This window comes from Sciurus vulgaris, assembly GCF_902686455.1.
Source record: "Sciurus vulgaris genome assembly, chromosome: 12".
Taxonomy (NCBI): Eukaryota; Metazoa; Chordata; class Mammalia; order Rodentia; family Sciuridae; genus Sciurus; species Sciurus vulgaris.
The window spans coordinates 71,684,880-71,705,152 of NC_136473.1; the positions used below are offsets into that span (position 1 = coordinate 71,684,880).

The 20,273-nt window shown below is 38.8% G+C and overlaps 1 long non-coding RNA gene across 1 annotated transcript; it reads right to left on the minus strand.

Moving 5' to 3' along the window:
• Positions 1 to 930: 930 nt before the first annotated feature.
• LOC306641863 lies at positions 931 to 14,697 on the minus strand. The gene is made up of 3 exons (XR_013758322.1): positions 14,409 to 14,697; positions 13,118 to 13,217; positions 931 to 2,220 (listed from the first exon to the last, which is right to left on the minus strand). It is a non-coding gene; the product is annotated as an uncharacterized lncRNA (long non-coding RNA).
• Between the last annotated feature and the right edge of the window lie 5,576 nt (positions 14,698 to 20,273).

A 20,273-nucleotide genomic window follows, 5' to 3' on the forward strand; every position in this document is an offset into this window, starting at 1 on the left:
ACAAGAATGGATTGTTCTGCCATATTTGTATATCTTTACATTGCAGAGGGGCTGATTACTTTGTGATGGCAAAACCAAACCTGTTTGTGAAATGAAATTACAAGAACATTATGGTAAGAGTCCAGTGCCTGGACTCTTAGCCTTTCTCCAGGAAGCCTAATTAACCATGGGTCCCTACCTTTTGCATTGTCAATAACTGCCCTAGTAGTCTGACTACTTCTTCCTGAAATATAATAGATGTCTGTGAAAAGAACTGTTTCTTCCTGTCTGTTCTGTGAGCATGCTTTATGTTAGAGACTCTGCACAAGGTCTTCAGTCACGTAGACTAGGAATTTTTTAAAAAAGAGAAAAAAGCACCAATGATGGGATGGGTCCAAGATGACTTCAAATAACATATAAATATTGTGAGAAACTATGGATCAGGGCTCAGAATTTGGAGTTTTTGTTTTCCTCTGGGCCTGCTGGCGTAAAATAAAGTTCTCCTCTCTGAGTGCTGCTTCTCGACCAGTCTGTTACCTGCAACAACTTCACACTTATTTAACTTTCCTGGGAAATTCACAAAATATTTTCCAGCCCTGAGATCATCACTGATTTCAAATGACATATTAATATCATTTAAGTTTTATTTTCCCCTGGTGATTCTGAAATATAGCCTCTGATTTATAACAAGGCAGACTTACAAGTAGTGGTATGCTGGGTCAGCTCACACAGGCTGGAGAGAGCTGATCGAGTGTACCTCTTCCCAACCTCAGTGACATCACCATTGGTAGCTTAAAATCATCTATGATAAATAAGAGTATGTATACAATGGAAATAGGCAAATGCTACATTTACAAGTACAACACTGCCAACATGTTAACAAATATCTGTTACGGATTGGATCTTAAATGTCCCCCCCAAAGGTTCATAGGTTGAAGACTTGGTCCCTAGCAGATGGTCTTGTTGGGAGGGTGTGGAATCTTTAGGAGGTGGGGTTTAGTGGAAGGAAGTTAGGTCATCCAAGGTGTGCCCTTAAAGTGGATTTTGGGACCCTAACCCCCTCCTCTCTCCCTTTGCTTCCTGGATGCCAGGAGCAGCTTTACCTCGCCACACCCTTCTGCCATGATGTTCTGCCTCACCACAGGCTCAAAGCAATGGGGCCAAGTGACCATGGATGGAAACCTCTGAAACAGTGAGCTAAAATAAACCTTCCATCTAAGTTGATTTTCCCAGGCACTTTGTTGCAACAATGGAAAGCTAACACATCATCCAAAGTACTTAAGACACTACTTACAAATTTAATAAGTCAAAACTTTTAGATTGAAACAAGTTTCTCTAAAACAAGAAGGTGCTGTTCATGAGCAAACTCTTTCAGAGCTTCCAAATAAAAACTACAAGTGAAATTAAATATAATTTAAAATTAAAAGTCAAGTCAGATTCTCCAGTACACCAAGGGTCTCTAAAATGTTCAAACATCTTAGATAACAAAGTAAACACAGATTAGTATGATGATTACAAAAATAATCAAAAGTATAATAATGTTATTATTATAATATTGATTTTCTTGTAAAGCTACTTATCCAAGTAAGGGAAATGATTTGCTATCTCTGTTTAAGTGTGTGACCAAAGGGACCTTAGCATTGTATTTCCAAGTTGATTCCTCCCAAGTCAGGTTAGCACAAAAAGCCCTTTCTTAAAGTTCTAGCAACTTAAAAACCCACACTTTTTCTTACTTTCACTTTCAATTTAATTACCTCACCGGAATTGATTGAAACTTGCATTATCCCTCTTTATTCCCAGCCCTGGGGCTGGGCCAGGTTTTTAAATTATCCTGGGGGGATTTCTTTCAGAAACTGACAACAAAATTAAAATACAAAATGATATATGCAAGACTTCCAAAGGCACCTGAAATTTAAGTTTTATTAACTCCACAGCAAATTTGCCTCTGCTCACCCCTCCCATCTAAAGCAATATCTTCATTGCCAGAGTGGTACTAAAAAGATTGTGCAACCTCGTTTCCTGATGCTTTACAACTTTAGAATTCATTTACTGAAGTAGTGAGGAAGAGATTGTGCCAAAAATAGACCTTCAGTCTCCCTCCCTCCTCCTGGCCAGTGTGGAGCATTTACTCCAGAGGCGTGTCTGCTTCCAGTTGAGAGAACAAATAGCTCCTGGAAACTATCTAGAGAAGTGCCAGATGGAGCCAGGCCACTGGAAGTCAAGCTTCTGATCCAAAGAGACCTAGACAAAGCAGAGAACATGAGGCCCAGGAAGCAAATAAGTGAGGTAGCAGGTCTGAAATGAAGGTAGAGAGTGGAGTGAGCAGTTATAAGTCGATAAGCAAGTCATGGTAAACCCATAGGGATTCATTCACACACACACTTTCATACAGCCTTCCCAGTGTGTAGATTCTTTTTGTGGTGAAGATTGTGGCTCAAGGAAGGTCCCTGCAGCTTTGGCAGGGAGGGAGTGTGGTGGCGGAGGTGGAGTTGGAGACTGAGTTGTAACGAAGTAGTCAGTAATGGACATACCTACTTCACTATTTTATCTTGGGCTAGACCAACCAGTGAAGTCATGGGTCATGGGAAGCAAAACAAAATAGGTTCACTTGTTGGAGAGGAGGAGGTGGACACTCCAGATGGTGAGAAAAGGCATCCAGGTAAGAATGGCAATGGCGTGGGAGAGGTGAACTGGTATGGCTGCAATGAGAACAGGGTGGGCTGGGGCCAAATCATGTGAGGCCTTGAATTTCAAGTTAAAGAACCTCAGCTTAATGTTCTTAAACATTAAGAAGTCTTTGAAATTTCTTGTCTGGAGAAGTAGAATGATCAAAATATATTTTATTGTGTAAGATGAGGTGAGGTGGGTGAGACTGAGTGAGGTGGGGCATGCCTGTAATCCCAGCAGCTCGGGAGGGAGGCTGAAACTGGAGAATCACAAGTTTGAAGCCAACTTCAGCAACTTAGCAAGGCCCTAAGCAACCTAGTGAGACCGGTCTCTAAATAAAAAATAAAAAGGGGAAAAATACCTATTGGTAAGCAATATAACATTGTTGGGTTAAACACTAATCAGTGCCTAGGAAATTTTGTAGTGAGATAAGGTCTCTAAAAGAATGTGATAAAGAGGGAAATGGGGAGAGGGAGCTGGCCATTTCCCTTATCTCCAGTCCTTGGAAGAGGATCTAAACAAATGCCCTTGATTGTAAAGTAAAGGACTGTACTCATCAAACATCTGAAGAAAGCCACCTACACAGTGGGCATGCATCCTATCTATATATTCCTTCAGCTTGTAGGCACAGTGCAGCCCACCATTGTATCCTGACCCACCACCACCAAGGAGTAAGTAATAAAATGTCCAGAATCTCTCTGTTGGGATCAGTAAGCAGTATGCTTGGGAACTTGGCAGCCCTGGAGTTGAATGAACACATAACATAATGTATATTTACCTATGTTTTACTGAATGTTATTCCAGCAAGAATTTGTGGGGACCAGGAGTATAACAATTACAAGAGAGTGGATATATTATAAACTCTGAATTGTTTCCAGAATGACTTGATGTGGCTCATGAGGAAATAAGTGCAAACTAATTTTGAGTATGTTTCTCTTCAGCCCTATCCCATCATTATATTTACAAAACTGTTTTTGTGCATTAATCGTGTGCATATGTCTCCCAGACAACTATGAGTTGGGGCAGCAACTGCCTGAGTCATCTTTGTGTCTCCTGCACCTAGCATCATATCTGAAAAATAATGCTCAATAACTATTCAGTACATGAATGGTATGATTAAAATAGTAGACATTTATTAGCTACCATAGCAGAACTAGTTCTTGATCTCGAGGCCTGAGAGTATGAGATTGCTAATATACTGCCCCTTTGGGCAGGTTGGTGGAAGGAGCTGGGTGTGGCTCAGTGTGCACATTGGAGACAACAACAGCTGCAGCCGGGGAGATGGTGAGATGAAGCTACACCACGCTGGGCCACTTTATAGCTCCAGCATGCCATGTGCATGTTTATATTGCAGTCTCCCTTGAGTGACCTGTTAGGAACACTCACCCATCTTCTCTCAGCTTAGCCATATCCTACCCATCCTACCCTGGACTTTGTGGTCCAGGTTAGCTCAATTCCGACCTCCTTCCTTAGTCTTTCTCTATATCTGGAGTCCAGGAGGCCTCTACCTCTTCTCATCCTGAAAGCACTATCAAGACCACTTAATGAATTTCTGGCATTGTGACTTCCTTCACCCGTTTTAGTCCTTATTTAAATCTGAGTTTCTTGAAGCTAGGGACTGAATCTTATATTTTCTTTTATACCCGCCTCAGTATCTACAAAAGTCTTTCACTTAGCAGTTCATGTAATACAGAATCGCTTGCACCTAACTCAGTAAATGTGTTTAGGCGGCAGTGACTAAAATTAAGAGAATGACCAGTCCCCCAGGTGTCAGGGTCAGACCCTGTAGATTAGGTCTCTTGATAATCCTTTTGCATTTATCTGGGGAGCTTGTTAAGAACAAAATAAGGGGCTGGGGTTGTAGCTCAGTGGTGGAGCACTTGCCTAGCATGTGTGAGGCACTGGGTTCGATTCTCAGCACTGCATATAAATAGATGAATAAACTAAAGGTCTGTCAACAACTCAAAAAAATGTATATATAAAAATGAATAAAAATGCCCTCTTTTCTTTGGAAACTGCCCTGCCTTGGTCTTCCCAGTTATTGTGCCCCAGGCTCATCATAGTAGGGTGGCCTTGTGTGCTGCTGCTGACCCATCAGGTACTTCTCTAGGAAACCGATTTCTCTGGCCTTGTGAAATGCTTTCTGCAATACTAATTTTCTTTCCCCTATCATTACTTCCTATAAAGAAATGATGACTTTTGCATTTTTGAAGATCATTTTTTTTTAAACTGGAGACCTCCTCTTCAGAGAAAACAGAAATTAATAAATAATTCCCTGTGTAAAATAGGAATTTTTTTTTTCTTTTTGAGATGGGGTCTTACTATGTTTCCCAAGCTGGCCCCAAACTCCTGAACTCAAACAATTCTCCTGACTTCAGAGTAGCTGGGGCTCCAGGTACACTACCATGCCTGGCTTGAGATTTTAATATAATAAAATTAGCTACCTCTTATTGAGAATCTCCACTGAACCCTTAGATTAGAGCTACTGTCCATGGGAATAAGTATTTGTCCCTAATACCCACAATAGCACCACGCACAGAATAGGTGCTCAAGAAATATGTGCAACAAATTGATGGCAGACACAACACACAGAGCTTTGCCTGTCTGCCTTATTTAATCCAATCTGCCTCCCCTTGATCAATCACACAAACACCCAACTTAAATATTAATATTACCTTTATTCCCATTTTATAGATGAAGAAATTGATATTTCAAGATTAAGTAATGTATCCAAAGACACATGACTGGTAAGTAAATAGTCTCTTTTATTCTAAAATTTTTCTTAACCAGGATTCTAGGAATAGAACAAAGTTAGATGGCATAGATGAGAACATTCCATCACCACGGTAACATGCCAGTGGGCTGATCCTCATTGATGGATTCCAAATAGGCATCAGATTGCTGTATGTAAAAGGTAATTGATAATAATGCATCTGTAGAAATGGTAATAGATTTTCTCTATATATGCAATCAATTCTCATTATTGTGGTAGATATAGTCTATAAAATCACTGAGAACAGTAAAATTAGCAAATTCCAAAATATTGTTCCTAGGAAGGTTAGGTTCCTATGAGCCTCTGATCACAACATTTTTGTCAACAAATCACTATATAATATTGTATGTTTTGGTTATTTTTATTGTCAGGGGGAATGTTGGAAGGGGTTTTTGCTTTGTTGCTCAGGCAGGTCCAGAACTTCTGGGCTCAAGCCATCTCCTGCGTTGGCCTCTGAGTAGCTGCAGGCTTGCACAATCATGCCTGGTTTCTATTTCTGTTTAATTTAATATGTATTGTTGATTCATTAACAATTGATTAATTGAAGTCACAGCCTAAAGCACCATAACTCATGCCTACACAAAGCTTATCTAACACAGTCATTTCTCCACCAGGCACATGCCAGCCTTCTTGTGCTTAGGAATACTTGAGAACACTTCAGTGCTACACTTAGGTGCCATTTTAAACAGTGAAATTAACAAAAAATGTGAAAAATATGACAGTAAGTAGAGCAGGAAAAGGACACTTGTTTAAAACCTGAGAGCTCCAACAAGAAGGCGGGAGTAGCCTTATTTGACCTCTGCTGGGAATGTGGGAATTAGGAGATCCAAATTTCTTTGCTGTTCTGTACATGTCCTTGAATGACCGTGAAAGTGCCATAAGTATTAATTTGTGGTAACAAATTTCAGTGAGTAAGAAAACTTGCAAATGTGGAATCCATGAATAATTAAGGCCTACTGTACAAACATGCTTAATATTTTCAAATCCCTTTTCAAAGTGAATTTATGTACATGATTTATCTTGATGTAAGAGATTGTAAAAATGGGTGAATTAGCTATGGAAATTGACCTGTTTTATAGACCTTGCAACCTGTGTGGTCATTCAGAGCCTCACACTTGGCTTAGTGCTCTGCTGTTACCCCCATGGAATTCTCAGTTGTTTTTTTTTTTATTTTTATTTTTATTTGTTTCTTTGTTTTTTTTTTTTTGTTGTTGTTTTTTGTTTTTTGTTTTTTGGCACTGGGTATTAAACTCAGGGTACTCAACCACTGAGCCACATCCCTAGCCTATTTTGTATTTTATTTAAAGACAGGGTCTCTCTGAGTTGCGTAGGGCCTTGGCTATGTTGCTGAGGCTGGCTTTAAACTCATGATCCTCCTGTTTCAACCTCCCAAGACCCTGGGATTACAGGTGTGTGCCACTGTACCGAGTTTCAGTTGTTTTTTTAACAAGGGGTCTCACATTTCCATTTAAACTGGGACCCACAAATTATGCAGTAATTTCTTGTCACAACACATAAATAGATTTAAGTATAGAGACAAAAAAAATCACTTATTTAATAAATTAGACGAATATTTTTTAAAGTGCCTAATTAACATAATAAAGTAACTGTTTATTGAGGATAGCCGTAGTAGGCTCTTCATAGATTTTAGCTCATTTAGTCCTTATGATACTTTATAAGTTGGATATTTTCTCCAGTGAATATATAAAGAAATTGAGGCCTAAAGAAGTTGATAGGTAACACAGTATCTGAACCAAGTAACTCCAAAATCCATGCCCTTACCACTAGACTCTAGAGCTGAGTAATTTTATTGAGCTCCAGTTTTTAGATGATTTGTAATAAAAGTTTGAATTCTGTGATAATGTCAGTGAACTTTCAATTAAGACATCTACATTTCATTTGCAGTAGACCTAGAAGATGGGCTTTTAATAAAATAGAAATTAACTCAAAAGTACATAAAAGATAATTACCCTGTTTTCTTTTTACTTTCCTTTAGTCAGATCCCCATTTTTTTGTTTACACATCCCCAGAGCAGACAGTGAAAGTATTAATGGAGATGGAATTTAAAAAGTTTGATTTCTGATGAGCTAGTATCTTTAGTAAAAGGAAATTGATGTTAATGATAAAAACGACATATTTTAATTAATTGTAGATTTTTACATCATTCCTATTATTCTTGATTTTCGTTATACCAGATAATTCATTCATAACTGACATAGTTAGCTTTGTGGAGGCCAATATATTCTTTAATGTTGAGTGTGTAAAACATTTTGTTTTCCTTGAAATTAAACTCACTAGATCCAATGTAGAAAAGGAATAGACTCACTTCTTCAATTGACATCTAAATATGTCTACTTAAATCATTATTTATAAACAAATATTACTGGACTTACATCTTTAAGAAGTCAGCTGCTTATTATTGGTTTCCTCCATTATACTGAGTTCACATTCCAAAAGTTATAGTGAAACGGGTTGCGTTTGTGGCTCAGTGGTAGAGCGCTTGCCTAGCATGTGTGATGCACTGGGTTTGATTCTCAGCAACACATAAAAATATACAAATAAATTAAATAAAGGTATAAAATACAATAACTTTTTAAAATAACTTATTTAAAAAATAACTTTAAAAAAAATAACTTTTTAAAATAAATATTGTGAAAGATATGATTCTAAGCTTGAGGATTTCCCAAGGGAGACTGAAATATAAAATGGGAAAAGGACACATGCCAGAAATGGAAAAATTATACTGAAGTTCAGGGGAAATTTTTCTTTTCCTTTCATATTTCATATTTTTTATTTAAAAAAACAAAACAAAACAAAACAAAACAAAAAAACCAAAAAAGTGTTTCCAGTCTGGATCCCCTGCAGCTAAAATCTGAACTTGACATTTTTTGTATCCACCAGGCTTCTCATTTTGATATTTCTTGTAAACATCCTGACTGTGAATTTGGGCAGAGCACAATGCAAGGATCCTGTAGCACAATATCTTTCCCTGGGGGCCTTTCCCACTTTGAGCAGGTCTTGGTGCTGAGTTTATTTTCACCCTTACCCTGAGGAGGTGACCAACTTCTGGGTCCCAACTTCCAGAAAAAGTCTTCTTTTTAGACTCCCCACTTGGGCCTTGGTTTTGTGTCCCTTCTTATAAAGGCTGGAAAAATGCCTTTAACCTACCTGGGACTGTGTGCCCTCTCTGGTTCTTGACTTCAGTAGTCTGAGGCCTGATAGTTCCTTGTTCTCTTGTTAGCTCTTTACTGACAAATTTGGAAAACAAAAAAATTTCCTCACATTTTTGGCACTTTTCCCTGGGAGGTATGTGTAAACGGTTCAACACAGACACTTACACTGAAAATTCTGTTCATGCCCCGCACAGTGGCATAGGCCTGTAATCCTAACGGCTCAGGAGACTGAGGCAGTTCAAAGCCAGCCTCAGCAATTTTGTGGGCCCTAAGCAACTCAGGGAGACCCTGTCTCTAAATAAAATATAAAAAAGGGGTGGGGATGTGGCTTAGTGGTTAAGTGCCCCTGGGTTCAGTTTTGGTGGCGGGGGAGGGGAGAAGAACATAATCTTTCCACTTCCATGTGGCACTCTGTCTTCTTAAGTTGTATCCATGTATACAAAATGTTAATGTCTTAAATGTCGGAGCATAGTCTTTGTGTGTAGAAAGGACTTTTATAGCTACTTGGATTTCAAATAAATGCTAACTTTAGAAAGCTAAAAATTGACCTTTTTGCAGACTTTTGATTTCAGCATGATTTTTGTTATTCTATTTATAAATTGAGTTATTTTTGTTTAAGAATGATAAGCCTTTGCTGAGGATGTAGCTCAGTGGTAGAGCACTTGACCTAAATGTGCAGAGTCCTGGGTTCAAGTCAAAATAAAAAATATAAATAAACAAATCCTGTTTAAAAAAGAATGATAACTCTTTTTTTTCTGAAATTAATATTCAAGTAACTCAAGTTTAGAAGACTAAGTAATCAATCCATTTACAAACTTAATTAATATAAGTTCCTGATACCAAAAAAAAGTAACTTTAACTTTTCTGCCTTAAACTTTTCTGTATTTCCTTAATTTTCTACAATGAATATATATTATTTTTATAATAAAAAGAAACAATAAATGTTCCTAAAAGTGAGAACCAATGCATAATATTTTCAGAAATAAAATATATTCTTTTACTATATCCTTTTTGTGATCTTTTACTCCCTGAAGAAAACCTAAAAAACAAAGTCCTCAGGAGACAATAGGAAAAACTGGGATGAGGTGTGGGGTTGGGGAGATGGTGGTGGTAGGAATATTTTGCAGAAGGAGAAAGAGGAACATAAATATAATTGTGAATTCTGGCTTCTAGATCAGGCAGGCAACTGATAGTATTTTTTCATTTGTTTGCAGGACAGCAAGAATAACTTGATCGTTGATTTGTTATAATGCCATCCATAAACAGATCGAATAAAATAATGAAAAAACCTGGAGTAAGCAAACAACGTCTCCTAGAGCAGATAAATGAAAAGCGTGAAACCAACTGTTTAGTGGAAAGAAGCAATCAAGTCAGCTTCCTGAGAGTTCAAAAGAGGCATTTCAACAGTGCCAATCAGTCATGTGCTTTCACCCATTTCAAAGAAGAGATTCCTGAGAGCGGGAGGAGCTCCTGGGTCAAACCAAGTGTCTTTGCTCATCCAGAGAAAAGACACTTTCAACCAAAAAGTAAGATGTTACAGTAGAATCCTACCCTTCATAGGAAGAATTTATAAGATGATTTAGAAAGAATTTCTGGGGTCAAAAACAGGTTCCTAGATATTATGGTTTGGGTATAAAGTGTCTCCCTGAAAGCTCATGTGTTGAAAATATGATATCCAATGTAGCAGTGTTCACAGGTAAAATGATTAGATATGAGACCTGTAATCTCATCAGTAAATTAATCTATTTGATAGATTAATAATTTACGGACTATGGAGTGTTAGCTGTAGGCAGAAAGAGTGTGGTTGGAGGCAGTAGGTTACTGGAGGCATGCCGTTGGGAATTATATTTTGTCCCTGGCTTCTTGTGAGGAACCCCTCTCCCTTCCTCCTTTCTTCCTTCCCTCCCTCCCTTCTTCCTTCCTCACCCCCCCCCCCCCTTTCCCCTTCCTGGCTGCCATGAAATGAGCAGCTTTCTACCACTATTCCCTTCCACCATGATGTTCTGCCTTATCTTGGGCCCAGAGCAATGCAGTCAGTCAACCATGAATTGAAACTCTGCAACTGTGAGCAAAATAAACTTATTTTCCTTTAAGTTGTTCTTGTCAGATATTTTGAGCACAGCAATGGAAAGCTGATTAACACACTAAGTATTACCCTGAGATAGTTTAAAGTTAATCTGTCTGAAGACAAAAGCATAAGTAAACTAGGCTGGTTGGTATAAGATCCACCATAGATCAGACTCTCAGTTTCTTGTGCCTACACAGAATCCCAGGCCTAACCTGCAGGCTGACTCATTCATTCTGGGTCCTGGAATCTGGATTCTCAACAGACTAAGGTGATGCTGATGACCTTAGGACCACATTTTTTTTAGACAAAGTTGTTTCACATAATTGTGATAGACCACAAAAACTTCAGAGCTCTTTATCTTACCAATTTCTGTTGCCTTTTGCAAACATTTCATGTGTAAAATTGAAGTAAATAAAAATGATTCTGATGATCAATGTCACATAATAGCCCTGAGAAGCAATAATAAAAGTGTGGAGGAAGTTTGGGTGGAGGGGAGTGGCACAGGGTAGTGGTATTATTTTGCAGGAAGAGGAATGGTAAATGACAGTTATTTTGGTATTGTTATAAATATTGACTTGTTTCTTAGTCAAGGCAGGCAACAGATAATATTTTTTCAGTTCTTGGGGGGGGGGAAGTGTGTGTATATAATTTAACACAATCAGTACTGTTTTTAGTTGAGAAACTAAAGAATGAACCACACTGGAGATTTAGCTTTTTTGATGTGACTGTGACTTCTGTTTGGTCAGAGCTCTTAGTAAGTGGTGTAGGGAAGTGATGCAGTGTGACATAGAAAGCCAAGAGGCTGCAGTGTGTCTTAAAATTATTCTTTAACAATCGTGTGTTTTTTCAGGGGTGGTAATCAGAGATTGGACCCAGAGGCACTGAACCACTGAGCCCTTTTTGTATTTTATTTAGAGACAGGGTCTCTCTGAGTTGCTTAGCACCTCACTAATTTTCTGAGGCTGGCTTTGAACCTGCAATCTTCCTGCTCAGCCTCCTCAGCCACTGGGATTACAGGCATGCGCCACCGCACCCGGGCATGTATTTGTTTTACTCAAAAAATACTTTTACAAAGAGGAATGCCTTTAGTGTTGCTAACTCTAAGAGAAAAAGCATAATCTTTTATTCTGGTTGAATTATTTGGAACTAGAAGAATTAAGTCATAGCTAGTATGTTAGTTGTCACAAGCTTGATTGTGGAGGAAAAAATCTGCCTCCAAGACAATATATGAGTTTACATGAATATGCATGGCTTTCTACAATACAGAGTCTAACACATGTAATCCCCATGAACAACTTTCATGGTATCAGGCTTATAAGCAATAATCCTAGACCATTAGAAAAAAAACCTCTTTGCCCTTTTTAACTAAACAGACTTAAACAGCAACTTAACTTTATGGTGAAAGGATATAGAATAAGAAAAGACCTAATTTGAATGCTAGGAAATTGATATGTAAATACATAGTGTTACAGTTTGGACATGAGGTGTCCCCCAAAATTCATATGTGAGAGAATGAAAGAATGTTCAGAGGTGAAATGATTGAATTATGAGAGCCTTGGCATAATCAGTGGATTAATCCATTGGTGTGGATTAATTGAGTGGTAACTATAGGCAGGTAGAATGTTGCTGGAGGAAGTAGGTTACTGGTAGTGTACCTTTGCAGTTTATATTTTGTCCCTGGTAAGTGGAGATCTCTATCTGCTTCCCAGCAGCCGTGTCCTGAGCTTCTTTCCTCCACCATGATGTTATGCCTTGCCTCATATCCAGAGCTATGGAGTCAACTGACCATGCACTGAACCTCTGAAACTGAGCCAAAATAAACTTTTCCTCCTCAGGTTGTTCTTGTCAGGTGTTTTGGCCACCGCAATGCAAACTGACTAAAAAACATGGTCTTTATTAGTAGTCTAAACTCATGGTTCTCAAAAGTATAGCTCAGGAATCCTCGGGTACTTAAGTCTTTTTCAGGTGTCTGCAAGGTCAAAGGTATTATTTTAATAATACTAAGATATTATTTTTTATTTTTATTTTTTTGTACCAGGGATTTTATTGTACCCAGGGTGCTTAACCACTGAACCATATCCTCAGACCTTTTAATTTTGAGACAGGGTCCTGCTAAGTTTCTTAGGGCCTCAATAAGTTGCTGAGTATGGTCTCAAACTTCCAATTCTCCTTCCTTAGTCTCTCTAGCTCCTGGAATTACAGGTGTGCACCCCACTGCACCCAACAGATTTTATTTTCTTATTTCCACAAGTGGAAAGTATCTGGGCTAGAGAAAGGCATGCTACTTTTTTTTTTTTTTTTTGAGTGCCTCCTTTATTCTGAATACTATTAAGATTTCTTTGTTCCTAAATGGAGTTTAGAGCAATTGAGAGAAAGAGGTAAAACTGTTGGTGTCCTTACTGAAAAACAAATCTATATTGGAAGAATTTGCTGAAGAGCAGCCAATAGCCGACTTGCCTGTAAAGGAAATTTACTCCATCTTGAAACAAAACTTCAGGCCTGCTATTGGACTGAGAACTGGCAAGAGAGTACCCTCCAGGAGACCAACAGAGGCACTCTACAAATGAGGAGATGGTATGTTACCTCTAAAATTTGAAAAACATATTACTTTGGTAGGCTCTCAAGAAACATTTGCTAAGTCAAACAATAAACATCATTCATGATGAAATAACTTGATTAGAGAAGCTGACCCTCTCCTGTCCTTTGAATGTTGAAGAACAGCAAAGTGCAAAACTTCTCTAGGTGATCTTGACCTAGACAGATAGTAGAACTTAACCTGTAAGAAGACTTAAAATATCATCTCTATTCTGCTGACACCCACATTTTCTATTTCTGGCCCTGATCTCTCTTCCCACTTTCAGACATGCATATCAGATTGCATCTAACAGACTACCCCCTTGCACTCGAGGCCATCTCCAGTTTACCATTGCTAAAACAGAATTCTTGTTTCCCGCCCAAAACTCACACACTCACTATTACTTAATCTCATCTTCCTTATCTCAGAAAATGGCCAAAGACTAAGGAAAACCTCTGATTCCTCTCCTTTCCCTCATATCCCCTACTCAATCTGTTAGCAAGTTCTGTCATCGTCTTCAAAATCAGTCCTGAACTGTTACCACCCTGTTTCAATCCACAGCCGGCTTTCTCTAGAAGTATAGCAGGAGCCTTTCTGATGCTCCCCAGCTTCCATTCCTGCTGTCCCCTCCCCCGTGTTTACTTTGCACAACAACCTAAGTAATGTTTACAAGCCTTGTATTACAGACCACTTGTTCAAAACTCACCCAAGTTTCTCTCCACATTTAGGATAAAATGCATGCTTCTTTCCCTGTGCTTCGTGGTGCTCCATGAACAGTCCCAGAGTACCTTTTCAATCTACCTCCTCTACTCACCCTGGTCTCCTTCCAGGCAGCCACCATTGCTTTGCTTTCTTCCTCTTCTGGGACATACCAAGTTGGTTCCCAAGTCAGGAAGGTAGCACATGCTGTTCTTCTCTCTATTTGGACCTTTGCTTGACATTGATTTGTCAGAAACCATCCTATCTAAATGGCATTCCTTAACACTCTACAACCCTTTCCAGACTTCTTTATCACTTTCTAATGAATGCTAAGCTCCTTGGAAGCAGGGATCATGTGTTTTTTCACTGATTTATCCTCATTGCCTAGAACAGTGTCTGGCACAAGGCACTCAAAATATTGGCTGACTGAATAAATATGGCATATGCTTTTCTAGAAGTAGTGGTGGATTTTACCTAATTTCCTTAAGACCAGTGGTCATGCTCTTGAGTGATGGCCCACAAACTTAAAATTTCCCATGGTAATCTGTTGACTGCTGTAGAGTATTTAATGTTAGAAATAGAAGAAGAAAATTATAAGGTACATTTTGCTCAACATTTACAATAAAAATTAGAAGACATTCTACTCTTTTCCTTTGGATATCTGTGTAAGAGGAAGGAACACTCATTTATACTTCATTTAGTCATTCAACATTATTTATAAATACCTACTTTATGTTAAACAGTGTTCTGTATGCTCATCAGTACAGTAGTGAATAAAACCCCTGCCTCAAAAAGTTTAGATTTTATTGGGTACAGCCAGATAAATACGTTTAAAAAATGGATACATGTGTCAGATAGTGATATATAATTATATTTATGGGGAAACATAAAGAAGTGGGACAGGGGTATAGGAATTGTTTGAGGGGGGGATTCACTGATGTCTAAAGAACCATTTGAGGATTACTATCCAAAGCATAGAACAAAATTGGTCCTGAAAGTTTAACCTGGTGGTGGTCTAATCTGGTGAGAAGTAGTATTGGTCAGTTTTCTATGACTATAACAAACATCTGAGAAAAATCAACCTATAAAGAGAAAAGGTTTATTTTGACTCACAATTTTAGAGGTTCCAGAAAGATCCATTGTTTTTAGGTTGCTGGTGTGGTGTGTCATATGGCAAGGACAGGAAAAGCATGTGGAGCAAACTTGCTCACATCATGGCTAGGAAGCAAAAAAGGAAGGCATGAGGGTCCCAACATTCCCTTCACAGGCATGCATTCAGTGACTGAAAGACTTTCCACTAGGCCTTACCTCTTAAAGGTTCTACCACCTCCCAATAACACTACCTTGGGAATCAAACGTTTAACACCTGCACCTTGGGTGACATTCTAGATCCAAACTATAGCAGGGAGCCCTAAGGGTGGAAGGAGAGGGAAGTCAAGGATTTTGCTGAAAGCACTCAAGAGTTCTGGGGCTCCTGTCAATAGTGATGTGAGGACCAGGGATGGAGTTTTCTTGGACAGAGATCTCCAAGTTTTCTCTTCAGTCTTCCACTTGGAGATTTGGAGGCCAAAAGACTGGTAGTGTCACTTAAATGTACAGCCTTAAAAACAGAAGACTTGGGCTGGGCATGGTGGTACACATCTGTAATCCCAGGGGCTTGGGAGGCTGAGGCAGGAGAATTTTGAGTTCAAATCCAGGCTCAGCAACTTAGCCAGGCACTAAGCAACTCAGTGAAACCCTGTTTCAAAATAAAATACAAAAAGGGCTGGGGATGTGGGTCAGTGATTAAGCACTTGGGTTCAATCCCTGGTACCAAAATAAAACAGAAGACTTGGGTTCAAGGTCTGCTTCTGCCATTAATTAGTCTTATGCTTTTAGTCATTTGATGTTTTTAAGCTTTAATGTCTATCTGTAAAATAGTATTCATCCTCTCTGCCTTTTAGGTAATTTTGAAAGCTTTGAAATGTATTATAATTTATATGCTAAGTACTTTTTATTTTTTATTTTTCAGATAATGCCATATTTGGATAAAGTGCATCTCTAGAGACATACAAATACATTCTCTTTGATCTTTCTTCAATGTCTGCCTGAATTTAGAAATTAATTATAAAAGAAGCCAAATAGAATTATTAGCTAGATCATCCAAAATTTTTGAGTCACATGAAATATGCTACATCTTCACTCATTCCATTCCATTATTTAGATTTAGATGTTTTGAACAGAGAATCTGAGTTATTAAGGATACTTTCAAAGATGAATGACCTGAAGTTTATAGCAATTTCCCCTTTACTAATCTAAAATATTTAAATATTAGTCTACATTTGTTTCTATAAATCAGAGGAATATGTTGACCAACAACATAGGTAAAGTTGAAGGTTAAAGTTGCTCAAGGTTAACACTTGTTTGTACTTGCTAATTACTTTAACTTACTCTGTCAGTTCTACAATTTCAGTGATTTAAATAAATGCATACTTGAGAAGTAAAATAAGGTGCCTCTAGTTCAAGTTTTGTTATATTTCATTGCCCATCCCTAAAGTGAGAATTCCTCATCTTGTGGCCAAATCCAATTTGGCTGCTATTGCCTTCATCTCACTGATTCTTGGATAGCAGTATTTCAGATTTTAACTTGGCTTATGTTACTTTTGTAGTTAAGCGCCTATTCCAAATGGCAAGCAGAGTACTAATGGTTTGGAACCCTGACTCTTCTTGGCATTGTTTATATGGTTTCTCTCTATCTCCACAGAAAGCTCATATTCACAGAAAGTCAAAGCATTCTGACACAGGAAGGGATGTCAACTGGCCTACAACCCTGCCTCAGCTTAGACTTCACTAGGGCATGGTGTGGCTAAAACTATGAGGTATATAAAAAATTAGCCAGACCTAGATCTAATTTTTGCTTCCCAAAAGACAAACACCTATTTTCAAGAACCATGAAGAGTTGATTTGCCAGTTTCATGGGCACTAACAGAAGAGATGAGACTCCTAGTTCAGAGCCAAAGAACTTTACAGAGGACAGGCAGCAGCACAAGCCTCATGCTGTGGCTGGAGGTGGATCTCCTTGCCCTCCCCTACCACCTCAAGATCCTTGTTTAGGGAGATCCCTGTTTAGGGAGCTGTCCAGGTACACACACACACACACACACAGGTTTTGCCACACAGCTGAAGATTCCTGAGCTTTAGAAACCTGACCTTTGCCTGGAGGGAGACGTTATCTGCCAGAAACTGCCCTCTGTTCCTAAAGGAGGCCGTATCTCTGCCTTCCAAAAAGATAGGAACAAGGCTATCAGTGCCTCTGCTCCCTAGGTGTACTGAAACATGAGAGAACTATAGGAAATCATCTCCTAACACTTATAGAAGCTCAAGTAAAGATTATCTGATGTAGTATAATTGTTTGGCTCAATCTAAGATGAATCAGAGAAGCAAATCAGGTTATGCCAATACAATGAACAACCTCCCTACCCTCATTTCTCTGGCTTTTTGGAACTGCTTGTGGTTCTCTGAGCTCAACTTATTCTCCTTCAACCATCTTCAACTTGTGCAATTTTTCATTTAAACACCATCTCCTTCAGGCTGCCTTGCCTCACCCCACCCTTGCCATTACCCATTTCTATTCCATCCTCCTCTATGCACCTACAAGAGTTTCAGGCTAAAAATCAGAAACTCAGAAGTCACAAAACAACATGTATTTTGGACTCTGACCCTACTTGAAATGGCAGGAAGTCCAGCCACCCTCCCTTACCTCCCAGGAGTGTTTCATAGGACAGCCTGCTAAGTGCTTGTGTTTCCTCAGTAAACACTTGGTGAGGACTCCCCCCTTTTCAGCCCTGGTTTCCTACAGAGCTGCCAGGAGGGGAATGCCCCAGTCAATTCCACTAACGTGACAACAACAACGGGCCCTACTGAAATATTTTCTGAAGTACCAGAGATCCCCAGAAAAGACCAGCTACACCCACCATTGTAGTTGCAGCCACGAAAAGCCAATGCTTCTTTCATGTGGCTCCTGTCATGTGTGCAAAGGGACAGCTGGGCAGAAGCCAAAAGCCAAGCTGCAATAGCCAGCCCACAACTGTTTAAACAAGACCTCCTGAACAAGAAGGACATATGAGGGCTGAATTGTGACAATATGAAATGAAATGGTGTGGGTGGGCAGGTTGAGGATATTTAGGTATAAAATCCTTACCCAAATCTGCACTTTTCTGTCATTCCAGGGTAAATGGGGTGGTGGGGTGAAGTGGTCCACTTACCATCCTAGAGGAAGAGCAAAGACCAGAGAATCTGCATGTTTCCCTTGGGAATTTTAATGAAAAAACTCATTTATATTTTCCCCCTTTGTACTGCAGGCACCTCTTCCTTATACAGGTATTTCATTATAGTGATAAGAGAGCTAATTAACACACCATGCTGGCCGACCACCCCTGGAATTTATACTTCCTATGTTTGCACTATCTTCCAATAATGCTATCAAACTATTAACCCATTAATGGATTAATCCACTGATGAAGTCAGAACCCTCACAATTCAATCACTCCCCAAGAGCCCCACCTCTGAACACTGCTACATTGGAGACCACGCCTTCACATGAGACTTTGTGGGACATTCCAGATTTAAACCATAGCGTTCACAAAGACAGGTCTTTCTACCTCCTTCCCCTTTTCCCACCCACATAATGGGTGTAAATTCCTCTTTACAACACTTACTTATCAGCTCAGAGACAGAGGCACCAGTGAGTCAACCTTCTGCCCATAAATTTACCTTCCCAGTTTTCCTCCACTGAAGCCTGGGATTGTTTTCCTTTGTCTTGTCACTTGAGTGACTTTTCTCATATGATGTGCATTAATAAACTTGCTTGCTTTTATCTTATTAATCTGTCTTCTGTTACAGGAATCTCTTTCACATACAAACTTTCTAAGAAAGTTGAGGAAAATTTTACTTTCTACTTTTTACTCTTCATGTTTCTAGATAACCAATACTTTTTTCCCTTAGGATAAAAATAAGCCTCTCTTTACTTCCAATTGCTGAAATTCTCTAAAATCCATACTTTTGTAGCTTAAGGAAGATACAATAATCAAATATATATGATATGAATAACAAAAAATTCATTGATTGGCTTTTAAAAGGCATTTTGCTGGTTAATGGATGGAGCTGGAGAATATCATGCTAAGCGAAATAAGTCAATCTCCCCAAACCAAAGACCGAATGTTTTCTCTGATATGCAGATGCTAATTCACAATAAGGTGGGAGGGGGAAGAATAGAGGTACTTTAGGCAGAGGGGAGTGAAAGGGGGAAGAGGCATGGGGGTAGGAAGAATAACAGAATGAATCAGATATTATTATTACCCTATGTGCATACATGACAACATGACCAGTGTGATTCTACATCACGTATAACCAGAAGAATGAGAAATTATACTCCATTTATGTGTGATGTATCAAAATGCATTCTACTGTCATGTATAACTAATTAGAACAATTTTTTTGAAAAGGTTGATTCTTTGTTTTGGAGGTCACTGAGAACATTATTCTGTGAAGGTTTTTTTTAAAGGTTAGGGTAGGTATTTTCCTTTTGATAGAATAATTTTGGTTTTCTTCTTCCAGAGGTATTGGGATATACTGAGTGGACTTTAAATAGCCCACCACATTTGTAACCCAAAAATGTCTCTACTGAGTAACTTGGGCATAGCTATAAAACATTCCTCCATCTTCTACCTGTCTTTAATTTTATTTTTAACTTCCAATTCTATTCCTTTCCCCCTGTTTCTGGAAGTCCTAATTATGTACCCCTTGTAGAATCAGCAGAGGTTGTGAAGGGCCAGCATTATGTTAGGGCAGCAGTGATTTCTACACCTTCCTGGTCAGTATCAAATAAAACACAATGAAGAATTCTTCTATGTAGTAACTGTATTAGAGTTCTTCAGAGAAATAGAACCAATGGTGTATGTGTGTGTGTGTAGTTATTTTAAGGAGTGACTCACATAATTATAGAGCCTGCAAGCCCCAAATCTGCAGGGTATAGGTGGGCCAATAGGCTAGAGATCCAGAGACAAGAATTGCAGTTTCAGAGCAATGGTAGTCTGATGGAAGAATTCCTTCTTGCTTAGGTCAGTCTTTTTTCTGTTAAGGTTGAAGTTGAAGAATTAATTAGGTGAAGCCCACTTACCATGGGAAGTAATCTGCTTTATTCAGAGTCCACTGATTTAAATGTTAATCTAATTTAAAACATTTCTTCACCATACACATCTAGAATAATGTTTAAATATCTGGTTACTGTAGCCTAGCCAAGTTGACACATAAAATTAACTACCACAGATGCTGTCTTCTAAAGTAACCCTGCATCTTACC